The sequence below is a fragment of the Triticum dicoccoides genome, chromosome 5A (genome assembly GCF_002162155.2).
Source record: "Triticum dicoccoides isolate Atlit2015 ecotype Zavitan chromosome 5A, WEW_v2.0, whole genome shotgun sequence".
In the NCBI taxonomy this organism is placed as follows: Eukaryota; Viridiplantae; Streptophyta; class Magnoliopsida; order Poales; family Poaceae; genus Triticum; species Triticum dicoccoides.
Genome location: NC_041388.1, coordinates 571,520,586 through 571,535,590, shown reverse-complemented (window position 1 = coordinate 571,535,590; position 15,005 = coordinate 571,520,586). Strand labels below are relative to the sequence as shown.

At 49.2% G+C, this 15,005-nt stretch overlaps 1 long non-coding RNA gene across 2 annotated transcripts; it reads left to right on the top strand.

Annotated features, from left to right (window-relative positions):
* The first annotated feature begins 3,289 nt into the window (after window positions 1-3,289).
* On the top strand, window positions 3,290-6,221 carry LOC119297934. 2 transcript variants are annotated; one of them, XR_005145767.1, is made up of 3 exons: window positions 3,290-3,563; window positions 3,639-3,800; window positions 5,714-6,221. It is a non-coding gene; the product is annotated as an uncharacterized LOC119297934 (long non-coding RNA). The 2 variants fall into 2 exon arrangements; XR_005145768.1 differs by lacking the exon at window positions 5,714-6,221 and adding an exon at window positions 5,098-5,178.
* Window positions 6,222-15,005: the final 8,784 nt, after the last annotated feature.

The window sequence follows — 15,005 nt, the reverse complement described above, 5'->3', positions numbered from 1 at the left end:
AGCTTGTCACAGTGACTTCTGGTGGTGACTTCAGGTACTCATGTCCTGCTTCGACAATGCTATACACTACCGGAATAACCTTATATGCCTACGGCCATATCTATGCCGACGGCTGCCGTAGGCATAGTTAGGCCGTCGGCATAGAGGTGGCCCTGGTGGCTCGGGGACAGACGGCGGGCTGACGGCGTCAAATCTATGCCGACAGCCCTGACGGCGGCCGTCGGCATAAATATCATCTGGTTTTTTTACTAGGAGCTACCACGTGGCAGAGCTATGCCGACGGCAAAGCCGTAGGCATAGTTATCCATCTATGCCTACGGCAACGCCGTAGGCATAGCCCCGCCATGTGGCGCCTCCTAGTAGCCCCGAGAACTATGCCTACGGCATGGCCGTAGGCATAGATATCATCTGTTTTTTTATTTTAAATTATTTTTATTTTTTAAAAGTTAAAATTTCAATAATTTAAATCTAACTTATCTAAACTTAAGCATACACAAATTATACATCGACTTGGGTAGAATTTTCCATAGATTATGACTATCCAGTTTATTTTTATTTTTTAGTATGTTAGAAATGTGACCTCGTGTACTTTTGCATATATGTCCTTATACTTTGTTAAAAGCATAAGTAATTGATACTTGGATCGATTTTGACAAATTTTATATGGTTTTTTATCAGAATCTTGAAAGGATTATGTTGCTATACTATGTTTCAAATTTGAACTAACTTAAATCATGTTTTCTTCAAATTTACAAAAAACACCATTTTGTTTTGATTTTTTTGTATATTTTGAGAAAAAACCCTTCGTGGGGTAGCAATGCCACCAGAGCATCGCGCCGGGTCCTCATACATGTCTTAAGGTGTGGTGGCACGTATAAAGAGGCAATACGCGGCTCAGGTGTGAGGTCCTCCCCCCTCACGGACGGCAATGAAATCGATGTAATCCCTCTGCAGTTTTGAAGTTGCATGAAATAGTTCTGAACACTCGGAGTGTGACCAATTCATGAAATTTTTACACAGTGCAGACACATGTGATATAATAGGTGTGGCAATTTCTTATATTTTTTTAAGATGCAAGAGTATGTGAACCCCCCCCCCCCACTACGGATTGTTCTTCGCGTGTCTACGAGTGTGGCCAGGGGCCTTCGGGGGCTAACCATGCCACCAAATCTTGCGTTGGCTCCTCTTACATGTCTGGAAGTGTGCTGTCAGGTGCAAACACCCGTCATGCGGCTCCGGAGTGTGACCCCCTTCACGGAAGGCGCTGCCGCCAGCACTTGGACGGGGGAAACAGTTGCGCCGGGGCGACACGAGGGGGATCCGATGGTGGATTGGGCCCAGACCTTGTTCTGAAATGTTCCTATGGGCTGACCTATCACAATCAGGTGGAAAAGTCCATTGGTCAAAGGCCGTCCGGTGTAAGTCAAAGGCCTAGATCTCCGGGTCAACGGGGCTAGGGTAAGGCCGGTCGGGGGCCTTCGGGGGTAGCAATGCCACCAAAACTTGCATTGTGTCTTAACATATATATACAAGTGTGATGGAGCGTTGAAATAGCCAACAGAGCAACAGGCAGCACACTTCCTTCACAAAACCAAACACGTTCTTTCTCAATAACCAGATACTACCTTGGAGATGGTGTAGTTTACAAGTGGCCTCCTGTCAGGCTTCTATGAAATATGCTCAAACTTTTACAAGGGCCATATGACTACACCATGCCAGGTCCCGAGGATTTCCGGCATCGCATGATTTCCCGTGGATTTTAACGGCTAGATCCGGCATGCTGCCGAGGTACATTCACCCTATGGTGGTGGGCCTGCCCCTCCTTTGGTTGCACTAGGTCTACAAATACCGCAAAGACATCATATGTGATTTAACAAAACACTTCTGGACATCATTTCAGGTGGTCGCCGTGCAGATCTGCAATTTCCCGCGTTGAAACCCTACGGATGTAGTAAATGTCTCAAATATTGCAGGCAGGCCCGAAAAATGCCATGTACTGGCACGTGTCATGCAATGGCCCCCTTTGAGAGCACGAGAAGTTTCGAGGTCAATGGAGCAACGGGCAACACACTTCCTTCACAAACCGGAGACGTTCTCTCTTGATAGCCAGATACTACCTCGGAGATAGTGCAGTTTACATGCAACCTCCGGGCAAGCTTCTACGAAACGCGCTAAAACTTTCACCGCACCCTACAAGGGCCATATGATGACACCATGCCAGGTCCTGAGGATTTCTGGCATCGTATGATTTTTGGTCGATTTTAACGGCTGGATCCGGCATGCCGCTGAGGTACATTCGCCTCTCGGTGGTGGGGCATGCCCCCTTTGGGTTGCACTAGGCCTACACATACCGCAAAGACATCATATATGATTGGGAAAACCACTTCTGGACATCATTTCAGGTGGCCGTCGTGCAGATCTGCCATTCCTGCATTGAAACCCTAAGGATGCATTAAATGTCTCAAATATTGCAGGCGGGCCCGAAAAATGCTATGTACTGACATGTGTCATGCAATTGTCCCCTTTGAGAGCACGAGAAGTTTTGAGGTCAGCGGATCAACGGGCAATGCACTTCCTTCACAAACTGGACACGTTCTCTCTCGATAGCCAGATAGTACCTCGGAGATGGTGCAGTTTACAAGCGACTTCCGGTCAGGCTTCTACGGAACACACTAAAACTTTCAGCACACCCTACAAGGGCCATATGACGACACCGTGCCAGGTCCCGAGGATTTCCGGCATCGTATGATTTTTGGTCGATTTTAACCGCTGGATCCAGCATGCCGTCGAGGTACATTCACCCCCCGATGGTGGCGCCTACCCCTCCTTTGGTGTCATCGTTCGATGCTGAGGGACGTCGCACGTGTCTTCGTCGACGGTGATGGGGAAAGCCGAAGAGATGTTCCGTGCGACTATCCGTAGGTCCCCGTCCGGACTCATAGCCGTCATACTGGACGCACCATTCCCCGATCCATTCCCTCTCCACCTCACCTCACCATCTCCTCCTTGCCGCCCTCCTCTCCCATCACGGATCGTCGACGGTCGGTCCAAGAGGGTTGAAAAAAAATAGAAGAAAAACAAAAGGGAGAACACAATTGTATGAGCTTGGTTTCTATTGGTGGAAACGTTTGTGCCACGGATCGATGACGTGGCGCATATCCATCCATCTATCCATCTAGCTGTCCACCCCACAACCATCCATCCATCCATCTAGAGAAAAGGAGAAAAAAGAAAAAGAAAAAAGAGCCCACCCAACCCCTACCTCGCTCTCTCCCCACGAACCTCTGTCTCTCGCGACTCCTCTCTCCCCCACGAGCCTCTCTCCCTCGCCGCCGCCACCACCTGCGCCGGCCAGTTCCGGCGAGCTCCGGCGGCGCGCAGCACACCCCCGAGCTCCCCTAGGTCCGCTCCACCTCCCCCTCCGTCCAGAATCCGCGCTCCCGCCCTCCACCGTCCCCGTGGCTAGCTAGGGTTTCGGCCGCCACCCCTAACATCGCCGGGATCAGCCACATCTGGCGACGGCGAGGCCTGAGCTCGACGGATCCGTTACCGGCATGGCGCAGGTACGTCCTTTCCCTCTTTTCTCCCCCGGATCCACCCTCCCCACCTCACCTTCTCCTTTCCTTCCCTTGCTGCAGGTCACCTTGGCGCGGCCTGGACGACGAGGACGGCAGGAGGGCGCCGTCCTTCCTACTCGAGGAAGCGGAGGACGAGGGGCGCACCTAGCTGGCGGCCCTGTCCTACTCGAGGAGGCGGGGGCTGCCTAGCTCAAGCACGGCCACGACGACCCACCTCGGCAGGTAGCACCTCCATCTCCTTCGCCTCCTTCCTCTGCTCACTACTGCTGCTGCTAATTTGAGGAATATGTGATGCAAATCCTCTTGTGTGAAGGAATTCTAGAGGGATTTGTATGAACAAGTCCTTTATTTATTTATTTGTCTAGTTAGTACCAAACAGAGAGAGAAGATGAGTTTAGAATCTTGGTTCTTTAGTTAGATAGTACCAATAGGGATTGGTTAATTTTGCTGCTACAAGTCGAACGGAGATGAGGAGCGAGGTGTGAGTAGAAGGCGATGAAAGTCGACGCAATGCTGAGCCAAACCCACTCCTTGCCGAAGCAACCTAGCTGTGGTTCTCTTAAGTCACGAAGCTGGATATATCCTTCACCGGTAGCTAGTTTGATCTATCCTGATGGACAAGCTAACATACATAGCAGTAGTTGCTTTTTCTATCATTCCCCCACCGGCCAGAGCACAACGTACACACACAGAAAGAGGAAATCTCTAGTTAGCTTTTTTTAGTTTGTCCTCTAATTAGCAGAAACTACTCATTCTTACTCCCCGCAGGTGGCTGGCAGTATCATCCTTGATCTATATTTTTTGGATGGTTAGTCAAAGAGCATGTGATTAATAAATTAGTGGAAGTGCAGGTTACTTTGTTGTTTCCCCTAGATCTGTTCCGACGAACATGCATATGCATCACACTAATCTGCTTCATCATAATTATTAAATCCAAGCATGTAAGTCGCTATAGCATTTGCACATCAATCCAGATATGTTTCATTACTCCAGTTTCTACCTTTAGTTTTATATATGGGCTATCTACTACACAATTTAATTACTCTGCATATTTTGTATTACCTGAACATGGATAAATTGCATGTAAAATTTTGGTTCCCATAGATCTCTCGGTTGAGTCAAGGACTCTAGGTAGCAATTTTTTCTATCTCAATTTCATTTGCTATAGTCAGTTACTATTTTGCATTAATATGTTCAGATTCCCGGTTATGATTAATTGATCATATGTACCTTTGGATCTTCCAAAACAATCAACATTTTATTTGCGCTATTTTCTTTCACATTTGCCATTTTGTTCATATCTGTAGATCTATTTATATATATTCTTTTTTTGTTTCTGCCAAGCCACATATGCATCAATTTGAATGAACTTAAATTTGATCCTTTGTTCTATTTATATATATTATTTTTTTGTTTCTGCCAACCCACATATGCATCAATTTGAATGAACTTAAATCTGATCCTTTGTTTGGTACTACCTACATATAAATTGATTATCCATCTCTTCTTTGATGCACAGGTAGGTACCGCTTATGTACTGGAGCCTTGATCTTAATTTTTCTTGATTGGTAATAATATCATCTCTCAAGAAGTCCTTTACAGATATATGTAGTACAACGGGTCATTATTTATTTGTTGCTGTGATGTCAAGCTCTGTTTTCTTTATTATGACAAGTTGCAAAATTAGTAGTGGGAAGTAAACTTTTGTTAACTTGTTGGCTGAACCAATGGAACTACTGTTATATTTGATTTGTTGCTCAACTAGTGCTGCAATGATGGAACCGATGATTGTGCATGGTGCATCCATCCATTCTATCGGAGTGGCTGTGTTTTTTTCTTCTTGTGCTAAGATTGATAACATCACATATCCTATTATTTTGTTTCTCCAGTAGAGCCTTGTGAGTTGATGTGTCTGCCACCGTCCTCGAATGGTTGTGCAATAATAATGGTCCTAGCTAATTACTAGTATGTGCTGTTGCTAAAACAACTTGCTCCTCGTTTAGCAACAACAACAACCACGCTTTGGTTCCCCAAAATTCAGATGGCACTTGCATCTCTACATACACACACATATGAATATGCACCTCGGTTTGGTTCAGTTTGCATGTTTACATTTGAGTGTTCTGCCCTTGTAGATGTCCTTGGAGAAGATGGCCATTGGAGTGTAGGGGAGGAACAACCTTGTCTTGCTCAAGGAGGAGGACCACCCGATCTCGACGACGGCATGGCAACAGGTAGCACTCGCCTCCCTCCCAAGGTGAAGGTCTGATCCGCCTGTTTACATGGTCTGCTCTTGTCTTATGCATGTGAGGGGAGAAGAAAGCCATTGGACTGAATTATATTTGCATGTGAGGGGAGCGGTCTTTTTGGTAGATGCAGAGTATAGATTCACAAAATTCACCACATGAGCGTACTACCTATATCCAAATTCTGGATAGCACTTGCATCTTTTGTATGTACACATGAAAAAGCATGACGGTTTGCTTCAGTTTGTATGTGTCCAATTGTTTTCTTACTTTGACTGAAACTATCTATCTTGGTGGCACTTGCATCTCCTGTACATACATACATATGAATCAGCACCACACTTCTCTTCAGTTTGTATGTGTCATTTTTTTGGTTGAACTTTGACTGAAACCAACTGGATGGCACCTCAATTTGTACATGCACATGAATCAAACACCACCTTGGTTTAGTTTTGTATGTGTCCTTTTGTTTTTACTTTGACTAAAACCAACTCGACGAAACTTGCATCTTCTGTATATACATATGAGTCAGCACCACACTTCTCTTCAGTTTGTATGTGTCAATTTTTTGGTTGAACTTTGACTGAAACCAACTGGATGGCACCTCAATCTGTACATGCACATGAATCAACACCACTTTCATTTAGTTTTGTATGTGTCAATTTGTTTTTACTTTGACTAAAACCAACTCAATGACACTTGCATCTTCTGTATATACATATGAATCAGCAGCACTACACTCTGGTTCAGTTTATATGCATCAATTTTTTGGTTTTACTTTGACTGAAAATTTATATGAGTAAGTATCATCAGTCACAATCAGAGACCAATTTCTTTCTCTTTGGAGCTCAATTTCTTTCTCTTTGGAGCTTGCCTTGAACAACTCATGCTTGATAGATACAACCAAAACTGGAGCATCTTCATGAAAGGCAATAATTTTCTGCCTTTTTAGTTGGATGCCCCTGTTCTAGGCGGGTTTCTTTTGGTAAATTCAGTGTATAGATTACATATTCATCCTCATATGTAGGATCTTCGGTTTGTTATACTGACTGTATGCCACCTCCATCGTTGCAGCCTTGTCTCCCCCACCAATGCCCCTCGGCCTCCTCTAATGCTGCTGTGGAGTCTTAGAATGGGAATGTTATGTACATAAAAAATATTCTATGGTCTGTGTTTGCAAATCCATGGTTGTTGAATCATGTCTGTATAAGCATTTGTAAATAGCTAGCCTTTTTGGCTAATTTTTTTCGTTCTGGTGAGCAAGTATGCCGACGGCAATGCCGTAGGCATAGATGGCTCTCGTGATACCAGAAGCTGCCATGTGGTGTTTATGCCTACGGCTAAGCCGTCGGCATAGTTTTGCATCTATGCCTAGCCTGTACGAGGAGCTACCAGAATGCGCCATGTGGCAGGGCTATGCCTACGGCTTAGCTGTAGGCATAGGTTTGAAGCTATGCCTATGGCTAAGCCGTCGGCATAGCCCTGCCACGTGGCGTCTCTTGTATGGGCAGCACTTGACGGCGGCAACAGCAATCACCGTTAGGCGCGAAGCATTGCCGACGGCCAGGGCCGTCGGCATAGATGTACGGACGCCGTCGGCATAGGCATCTATGCCGACGGCCATTCTATGCCGACGGGGACCTGGGGTACGCCGACGCATATGTTGCCGACGGCCCTATGCCGACGGGTATCAGGGCTATGCCGACGGCCTGGACCATCGGCATAGGGGCTCAGTGTGGTAGTGATACCACCATCATTACATGATTTAGTGGTGCCAGCACCAACATTTTGTAGCTTCTCTAGCTTGATGATAGCTGCTGGAATTGCGACTAGGAGGTGTCCTTCACATTGAGAAACTGGAGCTGTCTCAGGCCACCCAATGATTGGGGCACACGGGTAATATCTCTGCATCCTCTCAGAGAAAGGAACTTAAGCCGAGATAGTATCTTCAAGATATCTTGTATATCGCCATTTGTGACATTTGACGTGTTTTCTAGATCAAGCACCAGGAGAACCTTCATGCTCCTAAATGATGCCATTCCCCAAACACTATAAGCGACCGTTGTCCGCAGAAGTCAATGCTCTCGAATACGATCTCATCTCTGTACCAGAGGTGTTGCCCTGAGAGGTGCAACCCTCCATCACAAAACCCTTCCAGTGCAAAGACAAGATTATCATCAATTTTGCCATGAGATGATGTATGCATGGAAGAAAGCATTATGGCACATGAGTGCTCTTCCTTGTTCTCGGATTATACTGCGCTTGACGAGCTCCGAGAATAACTTCTCCCCAGAAGAAACTGAGAAAAACATGACTGATCTAATGGATAATTAGGACCCTATGCCTGCGTTGCCCATGACAAAAAAGAAGAATGCGCGCTTCTGGACCAGACCAGAACGTGAAAGAAAGAGTTAAAGCAACATGGTACCAGTTTTGATGCGACCTGGCTGGGCCGCCTGCAATCTTTTTGAGGCATCAAGTACTCCAGGTGCAAATAAGATAATTCCAGCAATTTCGGGTTCCTATTTTTACTTCTCAAAAATGTAAACTTCTTCTAGGTTAACATTTGGGTTATAACTACAAATATGTGTTTTTGAATTAAAAAATTCAGGGAATTTTTATTGTAGCTTCCTAACATTATTAAAAAAATTATAGAACAACTTTCAATATATTTTAGTAACGTAAAATCACTCAATTTAACATATCGTTGATCTATCATTTATTTGGCTTTAAGTTTCATTAGTCAAGAGGTGTTCATATGACGTACGCATTGGAGCAATAGTAACTTGCATGGCACACTTTAAGGTAGCATCATTGATTCATCTAAATTCACATTCCCATTCAAGTCATTTACCACATATATCTTTTTTCGTTTTTTGGTTTTTCTTGTGATGCTATCCATGCAATAATAGAAACAACAACCATAACAACATTTCATCTCGATAACAAAAATAATGATAAAATGGCACATAACATCATAGACAATACGAATTACTCCCTCCATCCATATATATAGGGCCTAATGCATTTTTCTAGACTGCCTTTGACTATGCTTAATAGTATGTGAGATATATAATGTGAAAATATATCATTAGAAGCTCCTTTCACATACGAATTTGACAATATTCTTTGTGTAACTTGCATGTTATGTATTATTGCTCTAACATGTTGTCAAAGTTAACCTTGAAAAGTGCATTAGGCCCTAAATATATGGATAGATGGAGTAACAGTTATATATGTATGTAACACAACTAAAAATGACACATCATAATATGGTCAATACTTAATCATCGATACAAAACTAGGACATGCTATATGAGATGTGTCACTGCCATGCAGGTCCCACATGTTAGATTAGTTTCCATCGGGGTATCCATGTAGGAAGTTATGAATCCATGCATGCCCAACATATGAATTTGTGTATATCCACCAATGAATATCCTTTGGTTGAAAAGGTCCTCAAGTGTGTGGCCGGCAGATACCGAACCCCACCACGTACGTGTGCACTCACGGGACTCACGTTCCCTACGACCGTCGCCTCCCCCAAAGCTGGAGTTTGTCTGTCTCCCGCCGACGTCGCCGCCGGTCTGCCTCGCTTCCATTGGCCTTAGGGCATCTCCAGCCGCGCCTCCAACAGGTCTTTCCCAGGTGACTTTGTCGCGCCGGCACCAAAAAAAACGGCCCAGTCGCGCCCCCAGAATCCCGTTTTTCACCGGCTCGGGCCAAAATTGGTGCCGGCGGACCCAGGCCAAACCCGGCGCCCTAGGGGGCGCTTGGAGAGCCGGCACAAGCGAAAAAGATGCATGGGCCCGCCCTGGCGGCGACCCGAGGGCCTTTTCCCGCCGCTTCTTGACGCTTTTCCCTCGCATCTCTTCCGTTCGCTCGCCTTCCTCCCGCCATTCCCTCCCTTTCTCCCGCCAAACCCCCTCCAGCTCGCCTTCCAGTCGCCGCCATGCCGCCGAAGAAGTACGTCATGCCGCGCGCGGCGGCAACCATGACTGGCACCGTGGCCCAGCCGAAGCAGAGGAAGCCGAGGGCGCCGCCATCGAAGCCACCGGGCATGTCGAGCGTCGAGTGGAGGGTGGAAGTTCAGCGACGCGACGCAGTCACCACCGACCGGCGGAACATGGCCATTGCCAAGAAGGCTCGCGACAACGCGGCACGTGCGGCGGCGTCTTCCTCATCGGTCGACCATGCGGGGATGATGAATCTACCCGTCGTCAGCCACGCCCAGTACGCGCCCTGGGGACAGCAAGGCGTCGGATCTCCATGGGGATCGTCGTCGCCCGGCTACGCCGACGGCGACGCGCACGCGGGGTTCAACCCAAACGTGACCTTCCCCCATGGCCACCCCGCGATGCGCACACCCTCGCCCGCCTTCATCGGCGTGCAGTACCCTCCATACAACTACTCGCCGCCCGCCGCCTACGCGTCCACACCGACGCCCCATCTCCGCCGTGGACCGCTGCCCTTCTCGCACCTCGGCGACACCAACGACATAGGAGCCGACATGGACGACATCATCGCGACAGGATCGACCGCGGCCGCCGCGTCTCCCGGGTTCGCCACCCAGGACAAGGTAGTGGATCTCAGCGGCAACATGGAGGGCGAGCTCGGCTACGTCTACGGCGAGGACGCGCACGAAGCGCAGGAAGCCGAGGAGGAGGAGGAGCTGGCTCCTGTTCCGACGAAGGGGCACCAGAAGAAGAAGAAGCGGGCGGCTAGGTCAGGCGAACCGCGCATCAAGTGGACGTCCAAGGAGGAGGAATGCCTCGCCGAAGTATGGAAAGTCGTCTGCCTCGACCCGACCACCGGCGCGAACCAGAGCTTGGAGACGTACTGGGACCGCATCAAGGCCGAGTTCGACAAGCGGAAGCTCGTCGACCCGTACTTCAAAGGCGTCTACATGCAGCGCGGCTCCAAGGCGATGGCGAACCATTGGGGGCGTATCCAGTTGGCGTGCAACAAATGGCATGGAATCGTCGAGGATGTCGCGGCTCGCCCGGAGAGCGGCGCCAGCGTTGAGGATCAGGTACGCACGCCGTTCGCCCGCATCTCTTCGTCGTCAACGCCCGCCGCCCGCCAACTGTTTGTTCCTCCACGCAGCTGCTGCGTATGTTCATCATGTATCGGCACGACAACCAAGATGCCGACTTCAAGCACCTCCACGTCTACAAGCGCATTGACAAGTGTGAGAAGTGGGCGGAAGTCCGAAGTACCCTCGACAAGGCCAAGGAGACATACAAGCCGGACGCGACGACTCCGTGCGCGTCAGAGGGGCGGCCGGACGGCCACAAATTGGCAAAGAAGGGGAAAAATGCCGACGCGGCAACCGCGCGAGTGTAGGAGTCCATCGAGCATTGCCTCGCCGACGCCCAAGCCCGAGCCATCCTACGTGAAGAGAAGACCGAGGCGCGGTGGTCGTCGCTGAGGAAGAACAACGCCATCAAGCTCGACCTGCTCCGGACGAACGTCGCCGCGAAGAAGAGGAACACCGACATGGCTTTTCTGATGGGCGGGGCGGACATGCTCCAGAGCAACGACGAGCAGCTCAGGGCGTGGTACATGGCGGAGCGCGGCCTCATCCTGAACCAGATGCAGACGGCAACACCGACGACGCCGACGACGCAAGCTCCCGCGCCCACGACCACACGGACGCCAAGCCCGAACGACGCCTCTACAACACCGCCCAGCAGTACCGAAGCCGCGCCGACACAGCCCAGCACCGAAGCAGCTCTGACACCGCCGAGCCCGCGCACGCCGACTCCGCCAACGCCTGGAGCCGACCCCGCCGAGTGAATCATTGCGCACGCAAACTTGCGGCATGCGGCGCCCTATTTTTTGTAATGCCAGACTATGTCTGATCGTCGGATTTGTGGCATCTTTTGAGAGCGGGAACGACCAAGTTTAAATTTCCCGCATCCTGGGGCCGGCGCTTGGGGGCGTGACTGGGAGCTAGGTCGCCCCCAGGGGCCGAACACTACTAGGAAAAGGCCTACTAATGGCGCACCTAATTTGGCCATTAATGGCGCATTAGTGGTGCGCCATTAGTGCCACGCCATTAGTATCTGGTATACTAATGGCGCACCTCAGATGCGCCATTTGTATATACAACAGTGCGCCATTAGTATGCCTCCCAGGGGGCCATGTATACCCAGGTGCTTTGGCATACTAATGGCGCACAACAACAAGATGCGCCATTAGTAACTTCGGCATACTAATGGCGCACTGTTTAATGATGCGCCATTAGTATCCTTTGGCATACTAATGGTGCACTGTGATGTGATGCGCCATTAGTATGAATATTAGGTTTTTTATATTTTTTTATTTTCTGTTTTTTGCACAGGTTACAAAATGTATAATTGGACAAAATATAGACAGCACACATCAACAATAGATTCATCGAATACAATAGAAGATTAGTCTCTGAATACAATTCATCATATTAGTCTCCGAATACAATTCATCATATTAGTCTCCGAATTGAAAAGACCGAACAAAGATAGAACATTATATTACAAGTCTCGAGACCGCGGGTAGCAAGTTTGTCTTCACATTACAAGTCGATATCGATCATCTAAACTACCATCACATAGAAGAGAGCTGCGGTCATCACGATGAGCATCATCACGATGAAACTCATCTTTATCCGGTTCCTCCAGCGCTCCCTCCCCTCTCCCGCTAGATAGCGGGCGTATCTAGATTCGGCCTCGGCCCTAGTGGTGTACCCTTTGTAACTGTTACCGCTGAATCGGTGAACCTGTCTCCGACACTCCTCCCAGTCGCCGTAGACTCCGGGAACCTTACCCTTGTACACGACATACGACGGCATCGCTATGCAGTAGCCAAACGAAACGTTAGTACCAATTCACAGACAATACATAAGCAATATATAAGTATGCAACAGAACGATCGGAAGAGAAAAGCAAGACATTAATAGCATCGATTACATCTAAGTTGAACGACTCTCGAAACCAAAGAGATATACTAAAAGTTCATTAAAGTTTAATTACAACATGAGCCAATCAATGTTTCAGAACTAGACACAGCATCACTGCTTTCGACTCGACTCAAGGGACTGGAGCGTGAATGAAGCCGCCGTCTATCGTGGGAGTCATGAAATAACGGTCGTTGTCAGCCTGCATTTGTAGCATTGTGTCGATGTCACTGTTGGACGGTTGATTTCTGAGGTAGAACTGCCCTGAGGTACGAAGGACATCTTGATAGATGATTTCTGCAAACTCCGACTGGATGCGAAAGAATTCTTGTCTGATCTCCGCGTCCTGGATTGCCGACGCGCTCGCGGCCCAATCTTTGAGTTTACTCGGTAGCAGAAGTTGATGATGGTCCCGTACGATCGCCCGCATGTGATGGATGGCGTAGTAGGCACCCTTCTGACTGCCAGGCGGCTGCTTGACGCAGCAGAACGTCGTATTGTGGGAGAACACATGCTTGCCGTACTTACGAATAGGCCTGGTGAATGTGCCTCCAGATTTGACGTAGCCGGGGAGAACATCATCAAGAACCTTCTTGACATTTGTGTAGTCTACATTCGACTGACGGTCCGGGTCGAAATACGTGGCCATGGAATATTTGGGGCTTAGGAGGATGAGCGTGCAATGTGTGCCACTGCAGAAAACACGGAATGTTAAAAGAAAAACGATCGAAATCTAAGAATTCGTATGTTACGGGGCGGTTGAGGGGAGGACTTACTCGGGAAAGTAAGGCACGAGGAAGTTATCCTTATCTTGGTTTGCCAGAATGACGCCGTCGAGGTAAGAAGTCGCGACTTGCCGGTCCCCAGCGCTGCCCAAGATCTTGGCATGCATGTAGAAGGGGTCGACTATCACGATGTCCGGGGTCTTGTCGCGAAAGATCCGCATCTCCATACTCAGCGAAAATAGCCGAACGAAGGTGTAGTGCAGCGGATGAAGGTTCAACATAGCGTGGATGTCATCAAACCGCAGGACGATCGTACCCCCGATGGAGTTATCCACAAAGCCCTTGCCCTCTGGCACCTTGGCCGCGAAAACCGGGTATGCCACATCCTTCTCTCCGAGACGCCGCTTCTCCAAAGAAAGAACACTGTCATGCAGACTCCGCATAGCACCGGTTGCAGCATCGAGCATATTTCTCGGTAGCATCGGCCTACCCGCCACATGCACCCTCCTCGAGATATCCTCAGGTGAAGGTGGCCCGTCCTGAGCACGGATCGTACTCGGTGCCGGCTGGCCCGCACCCTTGTTAGTCTTTCTTTTGCGTGCCTTCTTCTTCTCCTGTAATGGGACCGAGTTCTGCTCACAGACCGCCTTCTTGAGTGTGTTGGGGCTGATAATATTTTGCACCTCGCCTATCTGAGGCTCGGTGAAGTCGGCAGCTGGAGGCGTCTCCTGAGAGCTGAACGGCAGACGATGCCTGTTGTAACTTGGCTTCTCCACGGTACCAGCTAGATCGCGCACATCTTTTGTTGGGTTGGGTTCTTGAGAAGGAGGCCCCATGAAGTCGCCACCGTACCCATGATCGGCAAAGTACTGATCGATGTTGGCAAATGTATCGCCGTCGTCGTCGTTCTGATCCTGTGCCATATGCATGTTTGGATCCAGTGGCATAGGTATGTCCGGCACCATTGCGGCGGTCTTGCCATGGGGCCGACTTGGCGCCGGCACGACTGGCGGTGTTGTCTTTGGGGTGGTGTCCCCCGCCCCCAAACGAATCTGGCTCTTCGGCCAAAGTAGGGGCCAGCTCAGGCAGGCGCTAAGGGTCATCACGTCATCATCGTCGGCCCCGACGGGTCGAATCGGAGGTAACAACTCGTCGCAGCCTGGCAGCACCCGAACCAGTTGAACCCTAAACAAGTTGGGTGGCATCCGGGTACCGTGGAACAAGGGGTTGCCCGGTTGAACGATTTTGCCCTTGGCGACATCGACCAACTCGTTGTTCACGAAGTGCAGGAGAGTGCACGGAACGTCGGCGGCGCCCTGCGAAAACATGTAGGGCATCAGGGATGCCCAGTCAAAGGCAAGGAGATGAAGTCCTCGGCCGAGAGAGGCTTAATTAGTTACCGTGATGATGGCGTCGAGTTCGGCTAATGTCGAGGCACCGCCAACGGCGGGCGTGCAGTTGACGGAGGGGCCGCTTGCTGCAGAGGTGCCGGCCGGCGTACACCCGGGTGCATTAAGCT